The sequence below is a fragment of the Gadus morhua genome, chromosome 7 (genome assembly GCF_902167405.1).
Source record: "Gadus morhua chromosome 7, gadMor3.0, whole genome shotgun sequence".
Taxonomy (NCBI): domain Eukaryota; kingdom Metazoa; phylum Chordata; class Actinopteri; order Gadiformes; family Gadidae; genus Gadus; species Gadus morhua.
Window position 1 is genome coordinate 12,683,424 of NC_044054.1, and position 18,664 is coordinate 12,702,087.

Below are 18,664 nucleotides of genomic sequence, written 5' to 3' on the forward strand. Positions count from 1 at the left end.
TTAAAATAATCACAAATCAATATACGTGCGTGTGTGTGCGTGTGTGCGTGTGTGCGTGTGTGTGTGTGTGTGTGTGTGTGTGTGTGTGTGTGTGTGTGTGTGTGTGTGTGAGTGTGTGTGTGTGTGTGTGTGTGTGTGTGTGTGTGTGTGTGTGTGTGTGTGTGTGTGTGTGTGTGTGCGTTTACAGCCGGGGATAGTGCAACATCGAGGGGCGTAAAAAAAGGAAATGATTGAAGAGAACATGATCGTTATTCTTTTTTTATTAATAATAATAGCTGATTCATGGCTCAGGTCCACAGATCTCTCATTCTTTCTAATAAAAGAAAATAAATACCTCTGGCATACTTTTTAAAGCTAAGACTGAGGGGAGTGTGGCTTACACTCGGATTCCCTGGATTCGTGGTGTTCATCGAGGAGAGGTAACAATGTGTTCCAGGAATCCACAAGTGCTCTGTTATTAAGCCGTGGCCCGATGCTGCACTTTGAATAGTGCCAACGCTGCTCCATGTGCGAGTGCTCTGGCCTGCTTCTCGTGACACCCTGCCAAATGTGAATCAAAGCGGAGAGAAAGAAGTGACATTTCCATCGGAGGACAGGACGCAGAGAGCAGCGCGGAGGAGCTATCGTACGGGGCCGCGGAGGAGACGGAGCCTCTGTCAGCCAAGGAGCACGTGGCTGTAAGACGCTTCTAACTTCAATTGTGTTCAATACGTCGGTGGTCCAAGAGGGTCACGGCCACTGACCTGTGGTTCAGTACAGAGAAACGATTGTGCTTTCTAAGCGAGAGCAAAGGTCAGAGCAGTTGCGGATAGAGTAGTACTATATTTTTGACTCGACCAAGTTAAAAAGTGTTCATATGAATCGGTTTGTCAAGTAGGTCGAGTGCGTTGTAGTTTGTGTTTTGGAGTTCTTAAGAGAGGCTACGGTGTTGGAACGGGCTGGCTGACCCCCCCTCCAGACTTGTTGTTGTGCTGCACTAAGCAGCTTATTCTGACCATCTTTAACTCCATACTTGACCATTTCGAAGCAGACACGTAAATTGAACCCTGCCTAATCCTATACGGAAAATGAACTATTTATAACCCCATACCTAAAACAAACAGGCATTTCTAAACGTTTGCTCTGGCTCCAGCGTACGGTTGCGCCCCAGCGGGCCCCATCAGGTCACCTCAGCGAGGGTCCTGTCTCCATGACCTCATCACCAGCACCTCCGCCAAATCTTGCATTCTTTTTTTTCTTTCTTCAGAAAACCGCTTCGCTGAAGCAGTCCCTGATGCCAGAAATGTTGTTTTGGCAGAAGCCCCTCCATACTGTAACTCCATTGTGACCCTAATTGCTCTATGTGTCGGCCATTTAGATCCGGCAGCCTGTGGTGCTCACGCCCGACCGAGCGTGTAGATAGAGCTGATGTATAAACAATGTTTCAAGGCGATGAGCGGCGTCTCGGCTCGGATTGTTTGGTGTAATATGATTGGCTAATGGGCCTCATAGACGAATAGCAATCCACAAAGGAATAAAATTACATTATCGTGTGGTTTAATTCCCCCCCCCCCCCCAAAAAACAAATTTTGAATTCCACTTTCAAGCTCCAAAGATGTATTTGGCTTCTGGCTTCGCCTCGTTTTATGGAAGAGTAATTCTTAGAAATAAGTATTACATTGTGAATATATTGATATGTGATTAATATTATTATTATTTTATTTGCGCTACTAGGGACTTCTTCCAAAAAAATTATAATGTTCGTTTTTCCCCCAATCTGTTTGTATTAGAATTGTATTTATAGCGATATTAGTTATGGCGTGCCTACCATCAGAATATACACATATATTTAATGGAATCATTAACAGGAACACATTTCTATTTCAATATACTGGGAGACCGATTAGGCTTCCTTAAAAATATTTTCAAGACCTTTTTAAGACCTGTCTCTATCTGCTGACTTTGGCTACAGGACAGAGTAAACTGCTGTTACTCTGTTGAATGCAATCACTGACGAATGCCCAGCAACAATTCAATTATTGCTCAATTGTTGCATATTTTTTTGCAACACGGAGGACAAAGCCCTTCACAAACAGAGCCCGATACAACAGTGTTTTTTGTGCGGGTGTGTTCTTATTTTACTCGTGCGTATTCATCAGAATGCTGCGTTTGAGCAGCGAGGCGCTGGCTGAAGCATCTCTACGCTCTCCAACATGTGTTCTGAAATCGCTGCAGACGGACACATATATTCACGGGCGCTGGGTGTACGTTTGAGTCGGTGGGTGGTTGGAGGGTGGGTGCGGACTGCGCAGGGCTGGGGGGGGGGGGGAGTGGGAGGTGGGGGTGGTGTGTGGGGGTGGTTGATGCGGCGCCAGGCCAGAATCAATTGGTGGTGTAATGAGATGGCCCTGCGCCAGGTAACCATGGTGCTTCTTGTCTAGCGGTGCAGAGTTCAAAATTAAACTGAATGAATGACGGGGAGGGAGGCGGGGGGGGGAGGAGGGGGAGGAGAGAGGGCGAGGGAGGAGGGAGGGAGGAGGGAGGAGGGAAATGTGGTGAGAGGAGGCTGGCGGAGGAGCCACTGGGCGTTTTCTAAAGGCGTGCTAAAAACCCACTGGAGGCTTTTCTTCCGGAGAGAGCGGATGAAAAGGTGCTAAAGCCCCGGTTCCCTTCAGCGATTGTCTGGAGAACTTATGACAGGTCGGAGTAAACGTAGGTGCCGGTTCTGGTGCAGTGATCTACAAAGAGCGGTACCCCCGCACGCAGGCCGCACCCTCCCCTCCTGGCCCTCCCCCCCCCCCGCCTCACTAGGCCCACCCCCCCAGCTCGTTTTAACTCCCCGCTCCGCGCCAGATTGACGGCCGTGGTCTGTTTCGATTTCCCCTTGAAATCTCCCTGGTCCTCCATTGAGTCTTAGTTATGGTGCCTGTCTGGGAAGATGTGTTAATGCACACGCATACGTCTCAGAGGCAGGCCCTTTGGCTGTTTGCTACGTGGGAGTGATTAGCCAGATGCATTGTTGTCTCGCTGTGTATTCATTCATTTATTATGAATACTGATTACTGATGGGATAATGCCGTGATTAAATATGCAATATTATAATCTAAGTTCATCTGAAGTTTATCTATGTATGGATCCGTTATCAACAGACGTATTGAACTCATCAGTGCTGCTTTTGGTGCCGCTTTTCATTTGCGTTTTACTTTTCCTTTCGTTTTGCTGAATCCATAACAGAAAGGTGTTCATACTACTCGAGCATCACGCTCGTTCAGGCCTCCCTCCATCACGTGTGGGACATCTTGCCAGGCAGGCTAGATGGCGTCCTCCATATTAAAGCGCACTTGTGTGTTTCTGTTTCTCTCCCCCAACCAGGGCGGTGCTTCTAACCCCCTCGCCTCACCACATCACAATTCACCCCACAAACCACACAACACCTGCCCCTCATCCACTCTGCAAATAGATGCTCTTGAAAACCCGGCCCGAGCCTCAGAGCCCACTATGAGGACGAATCCGAGGGATATCCACGTTCAACCGTTGTTGTAGATTACATTCACTCACGCATTTGAGAGGCATGTTAAAATGGAGGCAATTTTAGATGCATCGCACCGACACACCCCCGGGTGTCAGAGGGCTCCCAGTTGGCCCTGATGGTGTGTTTGCTTTTTTTTTTTTTTTTTTCAGTTGTCTCCATTATGTGTTAGGTCTTCCACTGTAGCAGCGAAAGTACGTACAAATCAGGAGTGGGGAGTAACTTTTGCACACTTTAGAAAGAAACAACCTTCACTCTCAAATGGAATTTTGGGTGAATGGTGATGACGCTCTGAGTCAGAGCCTTTGATATAAATATTTAAAGAAATTCATCGCCAAAGTGTAGGGTTCCCATATTCTGTCTGGAAGAAGTGGTCGGGCAGCACTATTTTTTTCCTCTCGAAAGGTCGTGCCTTTTTTAGAGGGGCACTTGTGTGTTTTTGTCAAACATTTTACGGTTTAATTAGGTTATTATTATCACCATCATTCATGAAATTTGATGAAAAGCAAGAATTCCATTGAAATCCCGCTATTGACTGCCACAGGCGTGTTCAGAGGTACAAGGGCTGTACCGTGTGTTTGCATATGTGTGTGAATAATGGGCGAGTATACCTTCTGGGGCCACAGCCTGCGGACCGGTTTGGAGTGCACGTCGGGAGGGAGGCAGGACACCGGGCCAAGATGTCTGTGGTGTGGATTAATGGGGAGGTTCGAAGCTGGGGTGCCGCAGTTGAGCGTGAGCAGAATATTTGTAGCAGGGAGTGGGAGACAGAGGAAAGTAACAGAGAGAGAGAGAGAGAGAGAGAGAGAGAGAGAGAGAGAGAGGGAGAGAGAGGGAGAGAGAGAGAGAGAGAGAGAGAGAGAGAGAGAGAGAGAGAGAGAGAGAGAGAGAGAGAGAGAGAGAGAGAGAGAGAGAGAGAGAGAGAGAGAGAGAGAGAGAGAGAGAGAGAGAGAGAGAGACTGCAACCAATAGGTGAGATTGGAGAACAAAGGTAAAGAGACCCCAAGGGAAGACCTGATGTATTTACAATTAAAGTCAGACTCCAAATGTGTGTGTGTGTGTGTGTGTGTGTGTGTGTGTGTGTGTGTGTGTGTGTGTGTGTGTGTGTGTGTGTGTGTGTGTGTGTGTGTGTGTGTATCTTGTCTGTCTGTCTGTCTCTCTGTAGGTGTGTCTGAACAGCAATGCTACTGTTTATCTGATATTAACTTCACTTAGCAGTAAAATCTACACTGTGTGTGTGTGCGTGTGTGTGTGTGTGTGTGTGTGTGTGTGTGTGTGTGTGTGTGTGTGTGTGTGTGTGTGTGTGTGTGTGTGTGTGTGTGTGTGGGTGTGTGTGTGTGTGTGTGCAAACAGCAATGATACTGTTAAATTCCATTTTCTTTAGGTTTACAAGCTACAGCGTGGGATATCAACGTTTTTGCTGTTGTACTTCTTATAATATTGAAGTTGATTTGATTAGTCGATATTTCGTTGCGGGCAACCTGTTTGTGGAACCAAAGTCGCTCAAACAAAATCAAATAGTGCTACAACTATGGGTTGCCTTGAGATTCCTTGTCTGTTTTTCCCAAAGCGTTGCTTGCCATCATTTCTGAAATATACTTCTTTATTATAATTAAATTAGATCCCATATTTTGTGATTTTAAACTTTAGAACTGACAACATCTGTGGTTCTTGCTGTTTTTGGCCAAATGTTGCATCATAATGTCGTTGTAACATTGTTAAGATGTCAATGTTAATTACATATTTATGCTTTTAGAGGTGATAATGGGTAAACGACAGATTGTAGAAACTATGGGTTTGTGCAACTGACGGAATATGCACTTAAAATCTACAAAATCTAAAATATTTAAAACTATATAATTTGCTCTTGAATGCATCCTTAAAACAGGGCAGTAAATAAACTTGGTTTGGTATTGGAAACTCCAAGCACATAATACAATAAAGATTATGAGACAGATTTTGGTCATACTTCAAAATAAAAATGTATTTTGCACTTACAGTTGCTTTCCTTCTGCAAATAGCAAATGGCCGTCCTAAATTCTTCCTGTCTTCTGCGCTATTTGTTTTGATTAGTGCCAAACCATAAATTGAACCTTTCAAAAGTATCATCAGCCACAAATGTCTCCAAGCAACAGTTTGCCCACGTTTTGAGGAAGCCCCTCTCTGCTCAGTTCTGGCAGCTGCCCTCCGATATTCTGGTTGCTAAAGAAATAAGATTCCAGAATGCCAAGGTCTCGTGTCTGAATGGTGATGCACACGCAGTCGTTCTGCAGTAGTAAAGCTCGGCGTTGGAACAATTGGAACCGAGCGATGAATCACAACCCGAAAGAAAACCAATATAACCGAAAATTAGAACAGAGGTATTGGCAAAGTAAATGGAAAGACACGGTTTAGAAACAAGGTTTAGAAACACACTCTAAAATTCCTGTTCGATTAGAATAAAAGAGCATTATCAAAGCATTATTCTACCACTTAAATGAAGTACTTCATGGGACAATTCTAATAATTAAAGCATGGGAATTAAATCGATTATTACTATTTGCATGTAAATGTATAAGTCCCAAATCAATTTCAATGAGCACCACGGCTAATGGTTCAATATTGTATTAGCGTAAGCGCGTGATCCCATTTTCCGACGCTTAAAGATGTAGAACATGGATCTTGAATGGGATCCTCAGGTTTAATATTTATAAACCCAGCCTCCCGAAGCTACGCAGTCCTTATCTGGTCTTGTTTAAATGGGATCTAAAATTTTGCTTGATATTTTCGGACCAAATATTAGATGGCCATCGTGCCTCCCTCCGGTTTCTTTCATCACAAAGGTCTTTTATCAGGGTGTGAGGGATGCCTGGCCAAAAGAAAGGGGGCATCCAGGGGTCACCCCCACGTCAGTCTCTCCCTTTATTTGCCCTCCTGTCGTGGAGAGGCTTATGGAGACCAGGCACTGCCCTGATAGTCCTATCTGCTCATTTAGATTCAAGTGGAGAACCAGGGAGCAGACAGCAGGCTCTTGGTACACTGGCTTGGCTCACTCAGATACTCCTACTAGTAAACTTAGCATACTGTAGTACCGCAGATAATCCCACTAGTGAGAAGAGAATATTATAGCAACCCGACACTCTCAGTAGTTAGCATAGAATACAGAATCACCACGGCAGTCCCGTCGCTAAGCTTAGCATACTGTACCTACCTGGGTACTTTTATTTGTTAATTTAGCATACTTTAGCAACCCATATAGTCCCACTGGTTAGCTTAGCATACAGTGTGTATGCAAAATGTTCACCCCATGTTAAACCCCATTAGAGAATCGTTCCATCTGCAATCACGGCCGAAACCATAGCTTTTGGTATTTCAGTATTTTTTCTGTGAACAACCAATACATGTCAATGAGTTCCCTTATTTGATTAGAATGTGTTCTTTATATCGTAATATACACTCATTCCAATGTCTACCATCGATTCTCAACCAATCTCACCAGAGCACCGCAAACATCCAGGAACTTAACAAAAAGCTGTAGGAAGACGACACAAGGCCAAACAGAAAGCGTGCAGTATATTGTACCAAACTGCTTCTATTTTGCATCATTATTTAAACTAATTTCTTTAATATTTATTAAAAAACACTAAATTAACAATAGCTTATTTTCTAAGGTAGAGTTCCCCTTGAAAATTGTTGTACTTGTTTGGCTCGATAAAGCCCACAGTCTTGTACCCATTACTTGCCTCTTGTTTTCATGGTTAAAACAATTACAATTTAATTTAATTACACTGAACTATGCCCTCATCAAATATCACACCAGCTGCAAACATAGAGCCGTACAAACCAGCTTTCTTGCAACCCCCCCAAATTGTACATTTCATAGGCAAAACACACCCGGAAAGGAGAGGGTCTCTGAATGACCACGTGACTGGCCAGGTCTATCCCAGTTAGGCCTACTCCCACTAGGTAGCTCTGTCCAACACACGTCTCACGCACATATAGTTAGTGTACAAGTTATCGTATTGTGAATTTTTGGGTTTTATAGTGTATTATTTATTTATTTGTTAAAGTTGTATTATATTTTAAATGATTAACATAAAATGGACTGTGCGGAAAAATTATATTGTCTGCATCAGCCAACAGGAGGAGGTAAAGGCACTCATGATCCACCCTAAATAAGGGAACAAACAGACTCAGATCGGCTAAGTGATGAAGATGTTTTGTTGTCATATCTTCTCTTTTTAATTATCTTAATCCTAATCCTGGTGTTAAGGACCAATGAGACGCCGTCCGTTTGCGTGTATCAATATTAATGTTGAGGAGAATTAACTGGGATAGAGACGCACGCAGCCGCGAGCTAAACGTATTGACCTGCGGGACGAGTGGCCGTGACAGACGGACGGACAATGAGACCACAACACCCTTTACCGGGTCACAGTGGTGGTCTTTGTGGCGGGCAGCGAACCAAGGGTTAAATGGAACGGAGAAAGAGAGAGAGAGAGAGAGAGAGAGAGAGAGGGAGAGAGAGAGAGGGAAAGGGAGAGGCAGAGGGAGAAAGAGAGAGAGAGAGAGAGGAGAGAGAGAGAGAGAGAGAGAGAGAGAGAGAGAGAGAGAGAGAGAGAGAGAGAGAGAGAGAGAGAGAGAGAGAGAGAGAGAGAGAGAGAGAGAGAACAGGGTGATGGTTAAGCTGAAGGGTGGGCTCTGCCGCTTGGTGAACATCTCTCTCTCTCTCCCTCTCCCTCTCTCTCCCCTCTCTCTCTCCCTCTCTCACCCCGGCCCACAGCCATTTTAGAGAGACTGGTAGGGGTGGGGTGTCTGTTCCCCTCGCTACTACGTGGCATGGATTGGATAGGCGTTTGCTGCTGTGTTGTGAGGCAGAGACGTACTATGACAAATGTTGCAAATGTGTTGTGTAGAAAAAAAATTGCACACTATAATGGACCCCCCCCCCCCCCCCCCCCCCAATGACTTTGCCTATTCTACAATTTCAGTCGGAATTTTGACTTTTTATTTTTATTTTCTTTGCGTCCAGTGTGGTCTCAGCGTTGCCAAGCTACTTTGATGTATTTAAAGAAAACGATCCATCCAGGGAGAGAAGAGCCGCTGGTATCACAGTCATAGTTTCGTTCCAACTTACGTTTATTTTTTTTAATGATTGTGGATTTGATCAACATCACTTCATTGGGGTCCGTTGAAAGGGTGTTTAAGACAAAGAGGAACGTCTGAATTCTGGCAGCCACGAGATGAGACAGAACCGCAGCCAAAGACCCCGCTGGGTTCTCTCTCCCCCCCCCCCCCCCCCCCCCCCCCTTAAAAAAAAAAAACAGAATGAAGCACCAAAAAAAAAAAAAGCCAACACCACCCCTTTCCTTGCAAATTCTACTTTCTGTGCAGCCCTCCCCCCCCCCCCCCTTAAAAAAAAAAAAACAGAATGAAGCACCAAAAAAAAAAAAAGCCAACACCACCCTTTCCTTGCAAATTCTACTTTCTGTGCAGCCAGCCTCGCTGCTCCTCGACTCCGCCTCGTCCACATCTTACTGCATTCCATCTTTTGCCATTTCTCTCTTGCCGTACCTTGTCTGGAAGGCGTATTGAAAGGTTTCTGAACCCTCCGAAAAAATGGGGACTGGACAGCAGGACAGGAGGGCGAAACCAGACCCAGACACAAAGAGGGGGCTGTATCTTTTTAGTTTTTTCATTTTGCCTCCTTTTATTGGGCCGTATCTTTCGTAATATATTCCCCTCTTTCTTATTTTAGTGCTTTCTTTTTTCTTTCTTTTTTCCGGATTATAGTTTTGCAACCTCACGTGGGAGAGGGCGTCCTTGGTTTGGCACGTGTGTGTGTAACTGTGCTTTTGGGGTGGGTGTGTGTGCACACTTGGGGAATCTTTTTTTCTCCGAAATCTGTAGACTTTCTGTGTTGTTCACGTTGTGCTAGTCATATCATTTTTGTATCTGTGTTTTTCCAGGTTTTCGGACATTTCCGATGGCCGAATGGCCTAAGATACCACCCAAGCCTGACTCCATTTTGATGCCAGAGGATGTCTGACCAATTATCAACCAGCGTCTGCCCCCACTGGTATGTTGGCATGCTATACTCCTTGCCTTTTGCTGTATGTTTAGCTAATGTGAAGTGTGGTAAAACCTAGGGCTGGAGTCTGTCATGGGGGACTTTCGCTGCTGTTTGTTTTTGTTGTGTTTCTCTTTGAGTACTGCTGCATTTCCCACTTTTTCTTGGTAATAAACAAATGAGCAGTTTTGTAATAGGAAACAATGCATAATACAGGTGTTTAGGTTTGCGAAAGCGCACATTTTTTGTTTGTTTTAATTCCGACAACAATTCAAGGTTATCCTATTATGTGATTTAGCTTAACGGTTACATAGTATTGTTTGGTTTAAATATTTAGGTTGCGTTGTCTCAATAACTCGTATTTGTCTCATGTGCTTGCGTGATTCTTTTTTTTATTATTTTTATTTACAAAATAACTGAGAATGATATCAGCAAAGTTCCGATTTATTTTTCAAGGTTGCTGCGATACTATTTCTCCATTAATAGAAATGCATTTTTTATGAAAACTCACCCTAACTACTGAACATCACATATTGTGTTCATTGTAAATGTTTTATTGTTGCTTTGAGCATAATTTCTAAAACATCCAATACATTTAATTTGGTCGTTTCATCACGCAAATGAGAACGTTAATCGATTGTTATTTAAAATGCTTATCTTACGCACAAAATACTTGGAACACAAAATATAATACACATATAACAAGAGATAATACATACAGATAACAAACTGAAGTCTTCATTTAATAAAAAAGTGAAGTGTTTTAATTTTTTTAGAACTGTTAGACCTACTTTCAATTATTATACTATTCACTTTTAAATGTGTTATTGATGGACAACACGTGAGAATCTAAAAAGAGAGATGAGTTCAATATCAGAAAGTTGGTTGATTCGTGGACGACGTAGGGTGCAGAGTTCATTTTAGACGGTAACTTTCACAGGGATTACTACTGTTGCCATGTGATGTTCAGAAGGGGCGGGTTCATATCAGTTTGGTGACGTGAACTGATGCTGCGGCAGTATCCCTAAAAAGAGGGAGGGGCCTAGTGAGGCAAAAAGGGTTTGGCCATCTAGTTTGACCTTCATCTGTGTTCCTGTATCGGTTGCAGTTTTCTTGTAGTATTTTTGCTCATGTTATAGCACTGCGTTTTCGTCCTGATTCGTTTCTGGAGAATTCCGCCAACTGCCGCAAACCCGTAGATCCGAACTTGTGGTGACTCTCTGCGCAAGTTCATATCTATAGGTATGTGTCAAACTGGCAATTGCAGCCACTGTGTATTTTTGTCTTTAAAGAGCTTGTGAGAAATCGTGAGTACTTTGGAAAATGGATCCTGACGTGGTGGTCAAAGAAAGAATAATAATGCGCGTATTATTTCTATCACTTTCGTGTACGCCTCCGAACCGCGGCCTCAACGTCGTCTTGCATGGGATCGTATTTCAGGATTCACACAATCAGAGCAGGAACCCCTAAGAAATAAAATACCCTTTCCCTCATCACTGCCGTTTCAGTAGGCGTTGACATCCCTCAGACACCACTGAGCCTCCGGACTCGTGGTCCACAGGTTGAGGTAGTAGGTTGTATAGTTCAGAGTGACATCGCAGGAGATAACTGTACAGCCTCCTAGCTTTCCCTGTGGACACACTCCAATACATCGGACGCATAGTCGCAGAAAGCAATGTTTTACTTTAATGTACTTTCCCGTTTATTTTACATTTATGATGATGTACATTAGCGTGATTGATCGATGGAATGATGAAATGATGCAATTAACATTTTTTTTGGTCGTTTTTTAAATTATTTAAATTAATTTAAAGTTGTCTTCTAACCCTCGGTGTCATTCATGTGGTCTGTCATTTCAAATAAAAGATGGGAAGAAGATTTTGGGATTTTTAAATTGTATTTCTATGTTATGTATTTTTATGAATGCAGTGAGAAGAGAAAATACGATAAATAGAGTAGCAAAAAATAAGCATGCAGCTCTCAAAAGAAAAGTAAAAAGAGAAATTTAATAGTCTACACTGTGCATGTATTTATGTGTTATTTTTGCTACTATGAGATCAAACAAAACTCCTCAAAAACGCTACAATTCAAGTTCACTACATAGAAAAAAGGACCAAAATAAATAAAGAAAGAAAGAAATACAGGAAGAAAGGAAGAGGAGGAGCAGAACATATGAAAGGACCACAGCCTACTGGAGCAGGGAGGACCGCCGGTTTAATGACAGAGATGCCATCGAGGGGAAAGATTGGACATGGCAGCCAATTACGTACAAAGTTCGCTTTCACTAAACCAAAAACTGTGTGTTTCCTCCACACAACTATTCTTTAAAGAGACATTTTGATCACAGATGCCAGTGGCTACTCTCGCTGCATCAAGCTGACAGGAACTCACGTCACGCTGAAATGTATTATGGGTAATTGGGATGGCCCACTGTGTACGATACTGTTTATGGCAGATACTGACATCTGAAAGGATGTTTTAACGTTTATCTTTTCTGCTGATGTGGTCTCACTGTAAGTTGTGTGATACTTTTGTAGTTGGAAAAAGGGCTGAGCTTCAGGCACCGGATTTCAGCTTTGGTTTCACTCCTGTGCTTTTGAGTCCCTCCTGTGGACTCTGTAAATAACTACCAGCTAGGTTCAGCAATTTACAGTTTGTTTTTTTTGCATCATTTCAACTCGCTCAAAGGTATTTTCAACATGTAAAAAAAAATTGCAAAATATGGGCAGTGCTTCCCATTTCCCCCGGCCTTCACGGAGGTCAGACCGGGTTCCCCTCCCCACATCTCCTCAGCCGCGTAGGCCCCGGCCCGAGCGCCGCTGGTCTACTCTAAACAGAGCGAGCAGGAGGAAGTGGATGCTTTTGTGTGTGTTTCGGACACAGGGTTAGTATTTGGAGCGGGGAGTTTGGGAGCGGGGTTGAAATGTGGCGAGGTTGAGGGGCGCAGCGGGGCTGCGTTGTTGCAGTGTTAAGGGTGCAGTGTAGCAGGGTCGAGGTGTAGCGGGGTTGAGGTGTAGCGGGGTTGAGTTGTAGCGGGGTTGAGGTGTAGCAGGGTTGAGTTGTGACGGGGTTGAGGTGTAGCAGGGTTGAGTTGTGACGGTGTTGAGGTGTCAGGGGGTGGACGGTGTTCCCGGGATTGACGGTGTAACGGCGTTGAGGTGTAGTGAAGTTGAAGGTGCAGCGGGGGTTGACGGTGTAGCGCGGTCGACGGCCCACCGCGGTCGACGGCCCACCGCGCTTGACGGTGTATCAGGGATTGAGGTGGGGGTTTGAGGCGGGACGGAGGGCCGTTGGGCCATGAGGACGGAGCACACACCCGACAGACAGAAGAGGTCATAGGTCACGACACACACTGGGCCACCGAGGCCAGAGTGGGTATGGTCCTATCAGTGAGTATCTCGTTGAGCTCTTTTTCCGACGCAATAGTGGGGGAGTGGTAAACAAATAAATCAGTGTTCCTTTCTCTCTCTCTCTTTCACCCATGTTTGTCATCGGTCATATGTATGCCAGTTTGTCAACAGTGATCTGTCACATGCAAGTAAGTTCCTCATTCATCCATCTCAATGCACTGCTCCTCTGGGTGCTTGGGCGAGCCAATGCACGCCTTACCTTGATTCACTCAAGTGAAATCCAGAACCAACTGAACTCTGGCCTGTTTTGCCCTGGGGTTCACCGGCCGGTTCACAGTGGTATTTCTCTGTCGGTGGTGTAGGGCTGTTGGCGAGGGGAGAATCAAAGGCAAAATACTCTCCTCACAACGAGAGAATTTGACTCTGAGCTGCATGTGATGTGACGAGCCAACGCGGCATGTGATGTCTGTGGCCAGAGAGACTGAGAGACAGTAATAGAGAGAGAGAGAGAGAGAGAGAGAGAGAGAGAGAGAGAGAGAGAGAGAGAGAGAGAGAGAGAGAGAGAGAGAGAGAGAGAGAGAGAGAGAGAGAGAGAGTGAGAGTGAGAGTGAGAGAGAGAGAGAGAGAGAGAATGAAACATAGAGCTATAGAGAGTGATACAGAGAGAGGGTGATACAGAGAGAGTAATACAGAGAGAGAGAGAGAAATTTCCTATAAACAAACAGCCCAATCTGCTGAGGAGAGGTGCATTAAGGTGCAATCACAGCAGTACGATTTGTGACCTGAGGTAAAATACATTAGTGAGAGCTGAACGCCGCTGTAAACCTGAAGCCAAGGCGTTGGACTCTTCTAATGGACGCCACGCGCGGTTCATTTCTGTACACACACAACTGCACAAATGTCAATGTTTACCCATACTGTGGTTATTGCATACGTGCGTGTTGCTCAGCCCCTGTGCGTTTAGCTAGGGTGTGTTCTTTTCCACAACAATATAGGCTATTTCACCCTGTTTTCCTTTGATAGATATCTTTTTGATATATATGTTAATTATGTTGTATTATTCATGTACTATGCCAGAATCTTAACAAGAAATTCCTCATGCATATATGTTTCAAATAAGAAAACAGCCCTTTCAAATGAAATAACTATGTTTAACTTTAAATCACGCATTAGAGTCTGAAACTCAACAAAAGGGACTTTTCTGGTAAAAAAAAGTCTGTACTTCTTCTTTAGTAAATGTGTTTCCTAGTATTTGTGCAACTTGTACCGAAAGAGAGAGTAAGGAGGGGAGACACAAAGAGTGAGAGAGAGAGGGAGGGAGGGAGGGAGAGAGAGAGAGAGAGAGAGAGAGAGAGAGAGAGAGAGAGAGAGAGAGAGAGAGAGAGAGAGAGAGAGAGAGAGAGAGAGAGAGAGAGAGAGAGAGAGAGAGAGAGGGAGTGAGAGACAGAGTGAGACAGAGATAGAGGGACACAGGCGAAAGACAGAAAGCGAAAACGAGAGGCAGAGTGAGAGAGTGAGGGGGAAAGAGAGAGCGAGACGGAGAGCCAATAAAAGGCAGCATGAGACCGAGAAAAAGAGAGAGGGGCAGTGACAGTGAGTGAGTGTGAGGCAGAGAGAGAGAGAGAGAGAGAGAGAGAGAGAGAGAGAGAGAGAAAGAGAGAGAGAGAGAGAGACAGAGACAGAGAGAGAGAGAGAGAGAGAGAGAGAGAGAGAGAGAGAGAGAGAGAGAGAGAGAGGGGGGGGGGGGGGAGAGAGAGAGAGAGGGGGAGAGAGAGAGAGGTAAAAAGCGACAGACATTGAGAAACAGAGAGCGACAGACAGAGTGAGCAGGAGAGAGAGCCAGAGAGAGAGAGAGAGAGAGAGAGAGAGAGCCCTAGACAGTGAGCGAGAGCCAGAGACAGAGCCAGAGGGGGAGAGAGAGAGTGGGGCTGCAGTATATAGGCCATGGCAGCTCTGCTGTCATTGCTCTTGGTCCACTGCACGCTGTCCGTCGGAAGGACCCTGCAGTGCACTGCTCTCCATTTATCTCGTTTTTTCACTCTCCCCCCCCCCCCCCTCCTGTCCTTTCCTGTCTCGTTTTCTTCGCTCTTTCAAAAGCAATTCCTGATCAAATAGTTCATAAACCATATCCCCGGGTTCCCAGTTAGTTCCCTTGAATAGCTCCCCGGACTTGCTGTGCTTTCTCTCTCTCTCTCTCTCTCTCTCTCTCTCTCTCCCTCTCTCTCTCTCTCTCTCTCTCTCTCTCTCTCTCTCTCTCTCCCTCGCTCTCCCTTGCTCTCGCTCTCTCGATCTCTCTCTCGTGCTCTCTCTCACCCGCACTCCTGCTCTCTCGCTCTCTCTCGCTCTCGCTCTTTCAATCCGCTGTTGTTCCCACCCTCTTTTTCTCTATGAAACACGCTCTGTCTCTAGTCATTCTAACAGACACAGAGGGAGAGAGAGATAGGCGGAGAGGGAGGGAGAGAGCGAGCGAGAGAGGGAGAGAGAGAGAGAGGGGCGAGAGAAAGAAGGGGAACCGAACACCGGCAGACTGACGGACTGGACAAGGATTCTCTTTTATTTTCGCCCTTTTTCTTTCCTTTTTTTTTGTCCTTAAATGAAGAAACGTGAAAAGAGACAGATGCGATTGGCTTTCCTCTTTTCCACCTCTCCGTTGTCCACTCCTCTCGCCTCTGCCCTTTCTCTCTCTCTCTCTGACTCTCTCTCTCTGTCTCTCTCTCTGTCTCTCCCTCTCTCTCTCGACCGCTCCATCCGTCTCTCCCTCCCCTCGCCACCGTCTCTCCCGCGTCGCGGCGGCTGCGCTCACCCTCTCTCTCTCTCTCTCTCTCTCTCTCTCTCTCTCTCTCTCTCTCTCTCTCTCTCTCTCTCTCTCTCTCTCTCTCTCTCTCTCTCTCTCTCTCTCTCTCTCTCTCTCTCTCACCCTCTCTCTCTCTCTCTCTCCCTCTCTCGGTCCCCTCCGCCGCGCGCTGCAGATGATTTTTTTTCATTCCGCTCCCCTCGTGTTCGCCACCGCCATCCCGTCGCCCCCGTCGGACCAGGCCTTTAACGGGAGGGAGGGAAGGGGGGGAGGGAGGGAGACGGGAGGGGGGTTGGGGGGGGGGGGTCTCAAAAGGGGGAGGCAGACAGACGGCGGCCCCCTCGCTCCCCTCCCGCCCCCTCTGGGACTTAAGCGCTGTGCACTCTGTGAACCACACAGGCTGGGGTTGGAAGAAAGGAGGGGAGGGAGGGAGGGGGGGAGGGGGGGGGGGGGGAGGGGGGTGGTGAAGGTGGAGGAGGAAGGGTGGGGGTTCCAAGGAGAAAATGGGGACAGAGGTGAAGGACCTTGAGACTGGCGGGGGAGGGGGGAGGGGGGAAGGGGGCTTCACTGGGGCAGAAAGAAAGAGAGAAAGCTGCCAGGGATACAGTAGATGGAGCAAGTAGAGAGAGAGAGAGAGAGAGAGAGAGAGAGAGAGAGAGAGAGAGAGAGAGAGAGAGAGAGAGAGAGAGAGAGAGAGAGAGAGAGAGAGAGGGGAAACGAGGAAGGAAGGAGGAAGAAGACGGCTGGATCAGTGAAAGTGTCACATGGAGCAGAGGGGGTGACGAGAAGGGGGGAGGGAGAGAGAGAGAGAGAGAGAGAGGGAGCGCGAGAGAGAGAGAGGCCGACAGCGATGGACATTGCCGTGTTCTTTCCTATTATTCCACGCAGGGTGCTTTCCAGAGCTCTGATCACTGTCGATTCAGTCTTTTTTTTTTTCTTTTGCCTCCTCCAGGACGTACGATGATGTGAGCATGTGTTTTGTGTTTGAGGTCTGCGGTGAGATCCGGTAAAGCTGATATGTCGGTTGCTGTGGACGGGCTGCTTTCGATTGTGCTGGGCTTATTGTATGAACGTGTTGACGCCGTCCAGGTGATTTCCACGGGGCCGTACGCTGTCTCGCCACGGACTACTCGTACCCTCGTGTTCGTATCTCGACCTATTTAACATCTCTTCCTTCCTCTGTTCCTGTCTAATGCCTTTCCTCTTCATCTCCTTGCTGAATAGTCTGTAGCAACAGAGGCTAATGCATCTTCCCACGGCGGATCTACCAACCCCCTCTCTCTCTTTTCCCTTTCAATTATCTTAATCCTCCCGTGTACCCAAACGCAACGGCTTCTTCTCGATATTTTCAGAGGCTGTGCATCGTCCATATTCTGGTTGGTTTACCATGTTATGCCCGTTCCTTTGTCTCTAGATGGAGCTTCTTTCCTCCCTATATTCTGTGTTCCGCCCGTGCTCTCTCGATGTTTCCTACCTTTTTTAATCCTAAGGAAGCATGTAGCTATTCTAATGGAATCCAGCCCCCTCCATCTTTTGTAATCTTTTATCTTCTACCTGTCCTGCTTGCCACCGCTCTCTCTCTCTCTCTCTCTCTCGCTCTCGCGCTCTCTCTCGCTCTCTCTCTCTCTCTCTCTCTCTCTCCCACTCTCTCTCTCTTTCCCCCCTCGCTCCCTCTCTCTCTATCTCTCTCTCTGTGGTTATGAGTGTCTCTCTCTCTCCCGTGCGGAGCATGGCTGCGTGTGCACGTCTGAGCAGCAGACGGCTAGACGGCAGCCCGCTGAAGCTCCATGTGCTCTGCCGCGGGTTTCCGACGCAACAATGCCTGAAACCCTCTCCTCTCGTCTCCCCTTCCTCTCCTCTTCCATCCCCTCTATCCTCTTCTCTCTCTTCTCTTCTCTCTCTTCTCTCCCTTTTCCTCGATTCTCTTCTCATCCTTCCTCTCCCCACCCTTCTGATTCTCTCCTCTTCTCTCCCCCTTCTCCCCGATCCTCTCCTTACCTCCTTCCTCTCCCCTTTGATTCTGTCCTCCGCTCTCTGCTGTAATCTGTTTTCCCTTTTCTCTCCTCTCTTCTCCTCTCTTTTCTCATCTCCTCCTGTTCTATTCTTTCATCCGTTTCTCGCCTCTGGTCTGTTCTCCCCTCCTCCCTTCTCTTACTCTGTCCTCTCCCCTCCTTCCTCTCGTCTCCTCGCGTCTCTCCCCCCTTTTTCTTTTTTTTCTCCCTCCATGCCATGCTTTCGGTCACTCTCTCTCTCATCCCGCGGCCATCTTCCTGAGGCGCTGGAACCGCATCGAGGGTGGCGAGGCTGTCGACAACCAACCTCCACCGCAGATAAGTTGCCTTTGGTTTACCCTATTCCCCAGCTTACCTGTTCCTCTGTCCCCTCCTCCTCCTGCTGCCCTTCGTCCCCTCTCCATCCCTCCATCCCCTCTCCCCTGCTCCTGGCTGTACTAGATCACAGCCGGATCATGTTCGCCTCACCCCGTTTTCCCCACGCCAAACTTGCACCCATATCAAGTCCCAGGGGATGCAGAGAAGGGGGTTGACAGAATTGTCGGGAGTGGCTATATTCGAGCGTTATTTTTTTCCGCTCAGGGCGGCGAAGGATGTGATGTCGTCTGATGGGTCGCAGCGGCAGCGTGGGGCCTCGCTTGATTAACTACTCGGAACTCCAGATCTAAATTGTAACACGTGCTGTGATTTATGGGCGTTTGTTTTGGATGCTTTTTGTTGGACACACAGACACACCTCGCTGCTTTTGGGTTTTCTGCGTGCAGGTTTTTTTTGGGCTTGTGTCCTGAGGTGATCTGCCACACCTGTCTGCATTGTTAATTTCGCTCCATGCTTCGGACGGGTCTGGGGTTATTCGGAGGGCGGCAGCTCAATCAAAAAAGCCACTGCGACATCTCACATAACGATTTGTACGCTGTGAAATACAACCTTGCACTTTCCTGTCGCTCTGAG

General features: G+C 46.6%; 1 long non-coding RNA gene across 2 annotated transcripts in view; it reads left to right on the plus strand.

Moving 5' to 3' along the window:
* The window catches only part of LOC115546954 (uncharacterized), a 59,499-nt gene that overhangs the window by 25,307 nt on the left and 15,528 nt on the right, over positions 1–18,664 (plus strand). Inside the window, exon 3 of one of the 2 annotated variants that reach the window (XR_003977310.1) lies at positions 9,457–9,566. This is a non-coding gene — a long non-coding RNA (uncharacterized LOC115546954). Of the gene's footprint in view, positions 1–9,456; positions 13,503–18,664 lie in introns of those variants that run through there. The other variant, XR_003977309.1, reaches the window with a different exon arrangement.